Source organism: Neovison vison, chromosome 8 (genome assembly GCF_020171115.1).
Source record: "Neovison vison isolate M4711 chromosome 8, ASM_NN_V1, whole genome shotgun sequence".
NCBI lineage: Eukaryota > Metazoa > Chordata > Mammalia > Carnivora > Mustelidae > Neogale > Neogale vison.
In genome coordinates this window covers 99346824-99361329 of record NC_058098.1, presented here as the reverse complement: position 1 = coordinate 99361329, position 14506 = coordinate 99346824, and the positions used below count along the sequence as shown (strand labels likewise).

Below are 14506 nucleotides of genomic sequence, written 5' to 3'. Positions count from 1 at the left end.
GAATCTAAGTTTTCCTTTGGAGGAGAGTGACCCATGAATCAAAAATACTCACTTGGATATTATATAATAAGAAGAAAACGTCTTTTGTGTTACACATCTGAGATTTTGAGATTTTGAGGTTTATTTGTTATAGCAGCTAATATTAACTACATCACTGTATTATTTATAGTTAAAATATTGTTTTTAAAAGCTTACATTATTTTCAAAATATCTATGATTATGAATATTTTATAATGTATTTAATATATTAGTTCAAGAATGCACACTCATTTAGAAAAAGAAATAGCATACACTATACATATAAGTACACACAAATACATACAAATATGTACATATATATTTTACTATTTTGGGGTCTTGTAACATTTCTATTTAACATTTGGTAGACAAAGCTTTGGGTGCCAGTCTTCTGCTTTTCATGCAGTTTTTCACATACTTCCTTCTATGAACTGTGGGATACAAGTTCCCATTTTCCACATGAGAAAGTTTAAAAGAGCCAAGTACTTTTTCTTCTCCAGTTCTGAGAAGCCATTCTTCCTAACAATTCAATAACCTAAGAATAATATGACTGCCACTTAATGGTATTTTTCTCACAGAAACAAACAACATAGAGATTAAAATCACAAATCTAAAGTGTTACAATTCAGCTTACAAGGTTTTTCTCAGGTTAAGATCCAACTACTGAATCAAAGAATTATTAAATATGAAATTTCAAGGAAGCCAGTTAATGCCTTTAAAAAACTGGGACATTAGCATAGATGTTGTTAAATAAGTCTATAGATACAGGAACACATAATCCTTAGTTATGTAATCTACTGGGTTTACAAAGACTCTCTTTAAATGCTCCCTGTTGATTTTACCTATACTCTCACCTGACTTGAGAAGGAGGCAGATAGGATTCTGTGACCTGGGAGAACTTCAGCTGATTCTTTCTTTTAGCTCTTCGAGAGATAAACTGCATTTTGTGGTGAGCAACTGGAATACACTTATAAGACAAATATTTTTCCTCCTCCTTTTCAATTTGAAATCACTTGAAGGTGTTATTGTCAAAGGCTTGAAGATACCCCCAATGTCAGGATATTTCCCTCAATACTTCCTGCCTCAATGTACCTCACTGACTATCAGCCAGATTTCCTACCTACTAAAATTTTTACCAAGCTCCTGCAAATGACACATCTTCTATTTCTATCACTCACACACATCTTAAATTATCTCTTTCCTTCAGACCAAAATGATAAGTAAAACCCATGGTATAACTGAACATACAACACTCCCGCACAGACCAGTCTGGTGGTTAAACACAGCTACCAGACCTCCCACTGTCACTGAGCCCACACAATGGATGTCTTGGGGAGTATCAATCAGCTTGAATACTACTAGGTACAGAAAAACACATTGATGAGTTAAGGAATCAGAAAAAGTTATTCAGAAATAGATCAACCAGGCACAGAAAACACTGGAGACAACAAGAAAGATAACAGGACTCCTGGGTTCAACACTTCTAATAAGGAAGTCTAAAAGCATCAATGAACTCCAAGTTGCAACACAGGTGATTTGATTACTTTGTGAGCATAGTCCATCTATTCTTATTTTGTTTGCTAAAGTTAATTATTACCTCCTGAAGCAACTTTCAAAATTAATAATACCAAAACAAAAAAATGTTGCAATAACCTAAAAAAACAAAACAAAACAAAAACCCAAATTCTAACATGGACAGGATATTTTAGCATAAACCATGTTGATCTTTAACAAACAATAAAAAAGAGGAGAATCAAATGATCAGGCTATTCAGAAGCAATCATACATGGTATTAATTTTTTTATTTTCACTTAATACTTTAAATGTATTTAAAGAAATGTCTCCAACAGGAAAAGTAGGGATATAAACCTCATCTTATGAAATAAAAATGATTTGTACATTTTCTTAAAATTTTTGTAGTAGCCATTAAATTTACCCAAACTCTCTCCTCTCCCTTTTCCTTGTGTGCGCACACACACACACACACACACACACACAGAGAGAGAAAATAAAATACAGGCTAGAATTCCTATCATGCTACCTTGCCTTTTATAGTTTTATCATATGACATGTATTTTTAAAATACTGCGTCAAATTCCAGATCCTGGTAACTTTGGTATATTTAAAACATAAATTTCAAGCCATCTTTTACAAATACTGATAAGAAGCTTCAGATTCTTGGCAAACCAAAAAATATAATGATTGGAATCAATACTAAAATGAAAAAAATATATAAGCCATTAGTTTTTCTTGGAACAGACCCAACATTACTGGCCTCGTATAAAGGGAATGATATATCCAAACCCCTGGAGATACATTTAACACAAATCCTAGGGAGTTCTGGGGCGGGGGGACCTGTTTCCCCACTAGCATATTTAAAAAGTTTCTTCCAAAAACAAAAAGCAAAACAATCCCACCAAAATCCAATTTTTTTCTGTTGTTGAGTAGTTTCTATAATCACAACAGAGCATGATTAAGAATGCCACCTTGTTCTTTCTTAACAGAACCCTAAATAAGTCCTCTCCAGATATGCCCCAGCTTCTTACCCACATAGCATATATCAGTAAAAATGAGGAAATGAAAGCATCGTCCTTATGATTCAGAAAAGGACAATGAAACTCTGAGAAATACGTCTGCCAGAGGTCATAAAGCCCACTGAAGAAGAAAAATTCTGGTTTTAATTTGACACTAGCACTTATTACCCTAAAATAATATTCAACACATATTTGCCTCATTTTATATACAGTATACATTTCTAAAAACAAAATCCACTGTATTATATAGCTGTAAATAAATGTGGCTACACAATTTCATTATGGTATGCATGACATACCCTTTTTAAAAACATTCTCTGGTTTTTCAAATAAATAATTATACCCTCTAATGACTTTTTTTGATTTCCACATGTATTTTTTATTTTTCTTCCATTAAACTAAAAACCACTAGCAAAATGCCAATGGCTTGAGGAAAAAACAGAAAACCACACACACACACACACACACACATTGACATTTTACTGTTGGGTCATCTCTTCATGGATAGAATGACAGCCTTCCACTTGAATGCACTGTCATATTGACTAGCTACATTTCTTTAGATTACCTCTAAAAGGCTTCAAGGTTCTAGGGAATTGCTGATTAAATAAAGGGGAAAATGAGCAGGATGTAATTATCCTGTCAAGATTCTTCTTGTAAACTTTTATTTGGACAATTCACAAAAAAAAGCAGCTCATTTCTCTTTAAAGACTGTATTAGTAAGGATTCTTTCATGCAACCCCCCCCCCCAAAAAGACTGTATTTGTGTTTTTGAAACTGCAGAATGGGGTCTAAAGGATCAGTCTAAAGCAATATTGCAGAACGAAATGTCATAAAAATGCAGTGGCATGGGGAAAGCATGTAAGTTTTGGAGTCTGCCTTATCTTATTTGGGTGAGAAATCACTGAATCTGAGACTCAGTTTCTTATTTTTAAAATTGAGGGTAATAATGTAGACCTCATAGAAATGTGGTGAGAGTTAAATATGATAGCTTATTTGAGGTACATAGTAACAAAGGAGATGCTCCAAAAAGTAACAGTGAACACACAACCATATGCAGAAAGTGTTGGATGTGACGTCAGAATACTGGAACTTGAGCCCCAGACCAATCACTTATTAGCTTCTAATACTGAGGTAAATTAATTTCTTTGGACCTCTTTTTTTCAGCTCTAAATTTAAAATTACCCCTAAGTTATTTTAAGCTCTACATTCTATATCCTAATAAAATAAAGTTCTTCACTTGTGGTTCATGATGATAAGCTTTATACATAAATATTTAAAATTTATTTCCTATATCCACTGTAAATGGGAGAATATTAGTTTAATATTAACGTTGATCCATAGATGACCATTCCAGTGTTTTACCAAAGTGTCCCAAATATTTTATGAAATGTCTCATAATTCTCTTTAGCTATGCACCTTATTTTCTCATAATGTTTTTCTAAACTTCCAAACTGAATATACCTGCATAGTGCTATTAAATGAGCTTAATTTCAGTCTAATTTTTCATTTTAAGCAATGCATACTTCACATTTTTCTTTACTTTTTTCATACAGTATAGAGAATAGTTCAACAATTTTTTAAATTAAATATTTACATTTCAAAAAATTGTATTTTTAGCAATGTGCTAGTGATTTTGAGGAGCTGAAGCTTTGCTGAGCCAGAAAGTTTTAAGCAGGTGTTTAATTGGACTAATTAAGCAACATGTAGTCACTTCCGGTTTTCCATTTGCTCTTTGTGAATGTAGATAAGCAACACAACTGATTGCTTAATTAGACTATTTAAAACTAACTCACTTTTTATAGCCAAGGAATTTTTTAAACCACAATTACAAACTCAAAACATAAAATGTGATCTGAAGTCTTACATATTTTTCGTCTTGTCCTAACAACCATTTTTAATTTAATTTTTTCCATATTACCTTAACAACATTAGTATAGTAGATAAGAATAATGAAATGTTCCCCATATATAAAGGACATAACACACTCTATGGTTTACTGCTTTTACTCTTTTTCTTAGCAAGAATAAAACGTATCTTCTCTTGCCTGACTCACTCTGAAGAAAAATCAATATATTTAGTTGACCTAGGAATCAAGTCTGAAAGACAGGCCACATTAGTACTATAACCATGTAAATCAACTAGCTATATACCTCTTGTGGTTATCAAACTTCAGATGGAGAAGGGCAAAACATAATTTTCTTTTTCTCATCCTTCTCCCCATACCTGTAGACAAAAAGGATATGCCGAAAGTGAAATTATAAATCACCAGAGAAATCCAAGTCCATTTATGGTTCAAGGTACTATTCATGTATTCTTGAGTAATGTGTGCATAAATCAGGGAGAAATATAATATATATTTTCTAACTGCAAACCTCTGGCTAAATTTTATATAATTTTATACGTGTGCCTAAGCCCAATCTCACAGCCCTGCACTTGGAGACCTGCAGACCCTAAGTTACCCAGGACATGGTGACTGGATTCATATGCACTTTCTTAACAACATCAGGCACTTCTCATTATTCACTTACTATGTTGCAACTACTTCCTTCTGGACTGAAAGAGCATCTCCTAGGCAGCACAGGAGAAAGAGAAATAGTAAATGATATGCTGTAAATCTATGGGTCACAGAGATTTTGTAGAAAAGAATAGGAGACTCTCTAAGGCACTAAAGAGAAGAGATGTTTCATGATACCATGCATTGACAAAAAAAAAAAAGAAAAGAAAAAGCAAAGAAAGATGAAAAAAGAAATGAGAGAAGACAGTTTTTTACAGTAATTAGATGATTAGATTTTCCTGGATACCTGAAAAAGTATAGCTATGAGGTCCTAGAGAAGGTCTCAGACCTTGCCCAATGCCAACTTTATGTTATCTATTTATTACTAACATTAGGATATTAGAAAAATGTGCATGAATATTCATGAACTCACCCTTCTGCCAGTAAGGATAGGAAAGCATATTTTGGGGGAACTTGTTCTGAAAAGCTTTAGGTATTTACAATGCCTTCTCTCAATCCATCTGCACAACCATACCGAAAAAAGGCACCAATCATATGCCAGAGAGAGGTAACATCAGGTGGATTCTTGGTAAAACATCACAGGGATGTCAGTAACATAGCCAGGCGTTGACGCCAGACCTGATTCTCTCTATTCATCCTTCTAACTTGATCGTCCTATTTTTTTTTTTATGTTTGAATAGCAAGATGGATTTTGACAATTTAGATAGAGATGTTTTCCTTTATATGAATGCAGATAAAATTCAGATAAAGTGAGCATTATGGCATGCTAAATATGAAAGACATGCATCATTGTGGAAGTAGAATCATAACTTCTAATTACAATGAAAGCTTATACAACTCACATTCTGGGCCTAACTTCCATAAAATATAAAATGTAAGCAATAATATTTGGACAAAGGCTTCTCTATGGTCCCTTCTAGCTATGATGTGCTATAAATCTGTGCCATGCAGCAGGAGAAAGCCAGACAGGGAAGCAAAATGACTAGTAAGTGGGTACTGCAGGGCAGTTATGTTGCAAAGTCAAGCTAGTCACTCATGACTGACTTGCTAATTCGTTAAAGTGGTGCTCGCATTAAACACAAATATCTTCAGTAAACATCACAGAGTCAACTTTAACATCCCTTTAACACTGGAGAAATGTAGAAGTTCCCCTTATTCCCACAAAGGTTTCTCAAGGAGCCACCAAGTGAAGCAGGAAAAGGAGAACATCTCCTGTAATTCTTAAAGCACCAAGCCCTAACACAAACATGAGGATCCCCAGCCTCCCCTTCTTGTGCCTTTTCCCTTAAGAGGTGTCACTTGTCACAACAGGGGCAGGAATACTAGATGGAACCCATAATTAACTGAGAAGAGAATAGGCAAGTGAACTAGAGAAGTCATCTGCAGAAAGAGGCTGGGGCCCTCAGGGGCCATTAGGTGCAACTGTGCTCCCTGCTGAGCTGGTGACACCAGTCTCATCAGTATCAACATAGGTAGCATCCTGCAGGGCAGCCCAGGGCTCGGGATGGTGGAATAATGGAGGAATTCCAGGTTGCTGCAGCTCTAAATTAAGCAACCAGTGCTGATACCATGGTGGGTCAGAGCAAGATTCACATTCAAGACAAGATGGAGGCAGTAGTGGAGGGATCTGGAGGTAGGACTCAGGCTTTCTAACTCAGCCAGGAGGCAATGGAGCTGGGAGCTCCTTAGGGAGTCAGGTATGGGACTCTGGGCGTTAGTGCAGAGAAGGACTTTAGCACCAAGAGAAAAGAGGCAGGGAAAATGAGTCAGAAGATCAGGCCCCCAAACTGAACCCATCTGTAAGGGGTGGGAAAGACAAGAATTCACATATATTCATCTCCTGGACAAAAAGTGCCATATATATTAGCAGGAAGGCTCAGGTGTACAACTGGTATGGTGGGCGTTTTGCTTCAGGAAAGCTGCCAGCTCCTATTATGACAGACTGGACACTGGACAGCCTTCAGTTCTCATATGCATACCCTCTGAACCATGCCAGGTATCTTCCTACTATAAATAAACCCAGACTTCTGCACGAAGCCAGAGCACATGTATGTGCAGCTCGTAAAGCAGTAGCTTCTTAACCGAGTGACACGGTCAAGTCCTGTGATCGACTTACACCGTCTATTTAGCTGATGGTGGAAGCTCATTTAATAGGCAACCTCTGCCTATACTTGGATGACAAAGTTATTCATACAATGAGTAAGACAACAAAATTCTAATCTAGTGTACAGAGTCTAAATACTTCATCTCCTCACTTCAGCTTCTCGTCTCGCGGTGCGACACCCATTTTAACTCTCAACAGCTACGCTGATGTCAGTGAGGGGAAAGCAATCTATGTTTAGAAGTGACTTTTGATAATCAGTGCAACTGAAAAGATTCTCTTCACAAGACAGGAGAGAGTGCTGCCAAAGAAATCAGCAGGGATGCAAGAGAGCCCCGCTCTAAATCTGGTTTAAAAAAAAAAAAAAAAAAAGAAAAGCCATCCAATCTTTACAAAACTAATAGGACTCGTGAAGAGGCAAGTGAGACAACCATGCGAGTCTCCAGGGAGTGAGAAAGACACTCGTCTAACTGCTCGTTCTTTTGGCAGAAAACTTTTCTTACGAAAATAGCAAAGCAAAAATTTTTTTTTAAAGGAACCTTTATAAATGTTACAATATCCCATTTATTTACTTCCTTCTTTGGCTTTTTTATTTTATCACATTTACTTACCTTCATTCCTCTTTAAACGAATGTATAATTCCTTTCTCCAAAATAAAAATAAAAGGCAGATCCAACTTGGTAGATGTATTAAAGTTCACAGAGGAAAAATACAGCATCATAATTTGGAATGACATTACTCTTAACTTCGTAACTGGATATGTAATTTAGTGACTCACCTTCCAGCCTCTACAAATTATTGACCGAGCCCTCACTACGTCTGGGTGCCACTTGGGATAATGAGCCGTGGGTGTACCCAGGTGCACGACACAGACACTGTCCCTGTTCTCATGGCATTAGAATCTAGCTGTGGGGAGAAGACCGTTACAGAAGTAAATGTAATAAACAGGTAATACAAATCTTAACTAGTGAGACAAAGGAAATGCTGAGGTAGGTGGTGGGCTCACTTCGATGGGTGGTCAAGAAAGACAGTGGAAGTCAGGTTAGATAATTTTAGGGAACAGAGATACTCTGAGATCTGTACGTACTGCTCCATGCAGACACACTAGTCAGGATAATTGTGGAAAACTTCCATACTCTAATTATCAACCACTCTAGACACTCAGTAAACACTTCAGCGAACAGCCTGTTTGTGTTAACTCCATGCACACTTTTGATAGCATGACAATCCTATCTCACACTCACACTCTCCAATGAAACCAATTCAACCACGGCTTCCACCTCAGTTAAGATTTGCCCAGCCCACCCAATCACATACGTGGTGGGTCCATTTCAGTATCTGGCTTATCATAAATATTGAATATATTCTGCCTTTTATTGGTGATAAGCCCATGCCTAAGTTGCTACTCATTTCATGCCCAGGGCCTCAGAGAGAGTGTGGCTCATAGTGGGTGTTCAGAAAATGGAAGTTTAATAAATGAATAAATGACCACATGTACCCCCTAATTATTTACATAAATTACTTTTTGGAAAATTATATCAAATTCTGATATAAAAGATTATCACAGAAAGCCCATTGAAAAGTGAAGAAATGTTAAGAAATATTTCTATAAACACTCCATTTCCATTTCTTCTGACTTATTTCTTCTAATTTAGTTGAATTTGGATGCCTCTGCAGTGTATATAAAGCTTTATTATAAAAAGAGAAAACATTTTCCATCGTATCACATAATACCTCCTCAACAAAGTTGGTATTGTTTACCCTCCTCATCCAAATATATTAATTTGAAAACTAGAACATAAGGTGGTGACAGCATATTTCTAATGAGAATTTTCTGTGATCTGAGTACCAAATTTGACTATATTCAATAGAACTATACTACTAAAAGTGTCTGATATTTTTGGTTCACACTCAAAATTATTTAGAACCTATTATTACAAAGAAAGTTATTTTACCACATAATATTTAGAAATACAATATATGTGTTTAGGTATAGATACCATTCCTACCAACAAGCAATTTATAAAGCAGTAAGGCAAAGCAGGTAGAAATTATTATCTGACGCTCCCATGCAGAGCAGATGTCTCCAGACACAGAACAAAGAAAGTGCCAGACTGAAGAATATACATGCTGAGCTTAATGACTGAGATCTTGTCCCCAACTAGGAGCGTAATGTGGGATAAATCATACTTTTCTAGGCCAGTGGCATGTTAGATTATATACTTCATCTCTTAAGTCACCTATTAGTTTATAGGTGATTTTCTCATTATAGAACAAATGCAGGTATTCTATTTTATTTGGTTGTTCCTTCCCTAGGTTTTGTACAGTGTTAAAAGAAGTAGGAGGAAAGTTGCCCTAAAATGCGGTGACCATTCAGAGACTTGCCCATTCAAAGCATCAGACATTTCAAACAAAAACCTTTTTGATACACTGGTATTATCATTTAAAGTAAAATAATCAGAGCTGATTCTAGATGAGCATGCATTGCCTTACACATTTTTCATTAACCAACAAAGAAGGCAAAAAAGTAATTTCCAAGAGGTAAGAGATATGTCTTTTGTAGAAGTGAGGTCTAGTGTTTAGATGCAATGCATTTTCAGAGGTGTCATCTTTAAATCACAGTCTGAGTTACATGTGTTTCCTTTTTACATCAAACTAATGGATAAAGGCAGCAAGAATTCTAAGACAGAAGAAAGTAGGGGCCGATCATTTTTTATCCCTGTTAACTACCTGACTCAGGAAATTTGAAATTTTCAGAATTAATGAACCAATTTCATTGATAATTAATTTGTTAATAATGTCAAATTTTATGGTAGGGATATGTAAGTCTCTCATGTACCCATAGTATACTGAATATGATTCCACTAATTTCTATAGGGTTTTACAATTAAGAAAGGAGAGAATTCTTCTATTGTGAAGCACCTACTAATAAATGTACTTGTTAACTGCACCTAAAAAGCAATACATACTGTGTCACAGAATAAACCAAAGCATGTAGTTACCAGCAAAGGAGATACTCTAAGCAGATGTTACATTTGCTGTCCTGTATTTTTCCCTTTATACGTACAAAATTGTTTTCCAAGCATCAAACTTGACCCAGAGGATTACCTAGAAGTTCTAAAGCCAAATGGCCCTCAAGAGACTCCAGATGACCTCCGTGCTGAGAGAGCTAAGTTACTAATAAGGATATACATATCCATCCTAGACTTCACCGAGGTACCAAAATCCTATTACAACCTCGAGGATTTTGCTATCTAGCCAGTTAATAAACTTCTTCTCATTCAGGTAAACCATGTGTATTCTAGAATGGAAGGTGGGTTCTAATTCAGGTCCATGAATCAACATTTACTCTCTAGGCTTTCTCACATCTATGTCCCATATAATCTCTGAGGTTAATTCCACCTCCTGAACTGCTATCCCTAGATACCTTGATATGAATTTTGACTCTTCAACTGACTCATCAAATCATACTTTACTTTGACCTTGGGGCTCACCTTGATCATATTTACTCTGATTTTTTTTTTCCTACGATGTGGCCAATGGAATTAGTCATACTTATAAATACACATTATAGAATGTGAGACGTACTATTTATATATCTCAGACTTATGGAATCTTAGCAATGATCTGGTCAAGCTTTCAGCTACCTGGGAATCCTTCAGTAGCTTCTAGAAGAGAGAAAGAAAGAAAGAAAGAGAGAATGAAAGTGAGCTTTCTTCTAGAAAGAAGGAAGGAAAAAAGAGAGAGGAAAAAAAAGAGAAGACCCAGCCAGAATAAGCCCCCAAGGTAGGACTTATATGGTGTACAAACAAAAATGGACAAAAAGACCGACAAAAGTAAATGACAGAAAAGAAAAAAAAAAAAAAAAGAACCCAGCCAAAATGAACCCCAAGGATAAAATTTATATAATACTAGAACAAAACAAAATCACAGAAACACTGACTGAAGAAAAAGATGGAAGGGTGGCTATAAACCCTCAATGTGGGTGCAGAAGCTTATTTTATTCTTCCTGGATGTGTCTTATTATCTTTGTTAAGGAACTGAACTTTCCAGAGATAAAGGGAAATTAAAAATGATTTATATATAGGGGTAGTATTGATTAGGGAAAGAGGACTACCTTGAAGTTTATATCTATATGTATATTTAAAAAAAGAAAAGAAAAAGAAAAACATAGGTATGTTTTTAGAGGTATACATACATATACATATACATATACATACATATAGAGGTATACATATGAAAAAAGTTCAAGTTAAAAGGTTATTATGGAATATGTTGTATAAAACCTCTAGCTGCAATGGTAAGTAGGTTAAAATAGCCATGCTATTGCTGCTTCTCCTTTGCTGTGGTGTAGCCATACCTTCATCATGCAGCCTAAACCACTCTTCTCTTAGGAACCCCTATGCAGAGGTCATGGTGCCATGAGTTGGCTGGAGAAGACAGTTCCAAAAGAAGTGCCATGTCTTCTGCTATCTCTTCACTAACAAAATTTGAAGGAAGCATGATAGAACTGAGCAAAAGAATCAAAAGGAAATAGCCACTTGAATTTTTCTAAATCAAGAAACTCACTTATTCCCAAGGCAGCCTGTAGGTTTTTTTCCTCCCCTAGACAATGTTTACTTTCATCAAGAAAGTTATTTACATAGTTAAAAAATGTACATAGGTCAAGATGGCTGAGGAGTAGCAGGCTGGGACAACATCAGATAGGAGATCAATTAGATAGCTTAGCTAAACATTATGAACACCTACAAATCCAATGGGAAATCAAAGAAAATATCAATAATTATAGAAACAGAAAATCAACCACTTTCTGAAAGGTAAGACCTGCAGAGAAGTGAGTCCAAAACAACAGGAAGATAGACCGCGGTGGGAGGGGCCGGCTCCTGGCAAGTAGCAGAGCAATGGAGCACAAAATCAGGACTTTTAAAAGTCTGCTCCATGGAGGGACATCGCTCCAGAGGCTAAACCAGGGTGAAGCCCACGTGGGGTCAGTGTAACCCCAGATCCTGCAGGATCACAGAAGGACTGGGGTTGCCTGAGTGTTGCAGAGCTCACAGGTATTAGAGCAGGGAAGCCAGCCACAGCGACAAAGCCAAGGAGTGAGCTCTCAGCTCGGGGTTACCTTGAACCGGTCGCAGGCTGGGGGAGCTCCGAGTGTGGCCGGAGGCCATGGAGACGGAAGCAACTGAGCACTTTTCTCCAAGGGCTAGCGAGCGGGCGCTTTTCTCCAAGTGCGAGCAACTGAGCGCTTTTCTCCAAACGCAACCAGAGGCCAGGGAAACGGGAGCAATTGGGTGCTTTTCTCTGAGGGCACACTGAGGAGTGGGACCCCGAGCTCTCAGGTCCTGTGGGCTGGAGATCGGGAGGCCGCCATTATCATTCCCCTCCTCCAGAACACTACAGAAAGCGTTCAGGGAACAAAAGCTCCCAAAAGCGAACCCGAGCAGTTTACTAAGCATGGCCCCTGGTAAGGGCAGGGCCATTCTACCACAGGCAAAGACACTTGAGAATCACTACAACAGGCCCCTCCCCCAGAAGATCAACAAGAAACCCAGCCAAGACCAACTTCACTTACCAAGGAGAACAGCGGAATTCCAGAGGAGGAGAAAGCAAAGCAAGGAATTCATGGCTTTCTCACTGTGATTCTTTAGTCTTACAGTTAAACTTTTTTTTTTTTCCTTCTGCTTAATTTTTTTTTTAACTTTTACCCTTTCCTCTTTTAACTTTTTTTTAACTAGTTTATCTTAACAATACCTTACCAAAAAATAATAATAATAATAAACTTTTTTTGAACCTTCATTATCATACTTATATTTTATCTTCCACATTATCTAACTATTTTTTTTGTATATACATATATTTTCTTTTTTTAATGTTTTTTCCTTATTTGTTTTCTTTTCCTTACTTTTTTTTTTCTTGTTTATGTCCTTTCAACCTCCCACAATTTGGAATCTCTTCTGATTTGGTTAAAGCACATTTCCCTGGCATCTTTGCCATGCTTTTAACATTTTATTTGCTCCTTTATATATTCCTAACTGGGCAAAATGACAAGGTGGAAAAACTCACCACAAAAAGAAGAACAAGAAGCAGTACCGAAGGCTAGGGACCGAATCAATACAGGCATTGGTAATATGACAGACCTAGAGTTCAGAATGATGATTCTCAAGGTTCTAGTTGGGCTCAAAAAAGGCATGGAATATATTAGAGAAATGCTCTCCGGAGAGATAAAAGCCCTTTCTAGAAAAATAAAGGAACTAAAAACTAAACAAATTGAAATGAAAAAAGCTATTAATGAGGTGCAATAAAAAATGGAAGCTCTTACTGCTTGGATAAATGAGGCAGAAGAAAGAATTAGTGATATAGAAGACCAAATGACAGAGAATAGAGAAGCTGAGCAGGAAATAAAGCTTTGCTTGACCTAAAAAAAAAAAAAAAAAACCTGAGCAAAAGAGAGATGAACAAATACTGGACCATGAAGAGAGAATTCGAAAGATAAGTGACACCATAACATGACACAACATTAGAATAATTGGGATTCCAGAAGAAGAAAGGGAGAGGGGAGCAGAAGGTATATTGGAGAGAATTATTGAAGAGAATTTCCCTAATATGGACAGGGGAACAAACATCAAAATCCAGGAGATGCAAAGAACGCCCCTAAAAATCAATAAAAATAGGTCCGCACCCTGTCACTTGATAGTAAAATTTACAAGTCTTAGCAACAAAGAGAAAATCCTGAAAGCAGGCCGGGAAAAGAAGTCTGTAACATACAAGTGTAAAAACATTAGATTGGCAGCAGACTTTTCCACAGAGACCTGGCAGGCCAGAAAGAACTGGCATGATATATTTAGAGCACTAAACGAGAAAAACATGCATCCAAGAATACTGTATCCAGCTAGGCTATCACTGAAAATAGAAGAGATAAAAAGCTTCCAGGACAAACAAAAACTGAAAGAATTTGCAAACACCAAACCAGCTCTACAGGAAATATTGAAAGGGGTTCTCTAAGCAAAGAGAGACTCTAAAAGTAGTAGACCAGAAAGGAACAGAGACAATATACAGTAACAGTCACTTTACAGGCAATACAATGACACTAAATTCCTATCTCTCAATAGTTACCCTGAATGTTAATGGGCTAAATGCCCCAATCAAAAGACACAGGGTATCATATTGGATAAAAAACCAAAATCCATCAATATGCTGCCTACAAGAAATTCATTTTAGACCCAAAGAAACCCCCAGACTTAAAGTGAGGGGGTGGAAAACAATGTACCATGCTAATGAACATCAGAAGAAAGCTGGGATGGCAATCCTTATATCAGAACAATTATATTTTAA

At 36.7% G+C, this 14506-nt stretch overlaps 1 protein-coding gene across 6 annotated transcripts in view; it reads right to left on the bottom strand.

The window, feature by feature from the left end:
* The window catches only part of CTNNA2 (catenin alpha 2), a 1151183-nt gene that overhangs the window by 911038 nt on the left and 225639 nt on the right, over positions 1-14506 (bottom strand). Inside the window, exon 1 of one of the 6 annotated variants that reach the window (XM_044261520.1) lies at positions 12294-12320. The exons of the other annotated variants lie outside the window; for them this stretch is intronic. The gene's annotated coding sequence lies outside the window, so the exon portion shown is untranslated. Of the gene's footprint in view, positions 1-12293; positions 12321-14506 lie in introns of those variants that run through there. 6 annotated transcript variants of the gene reach the window in all.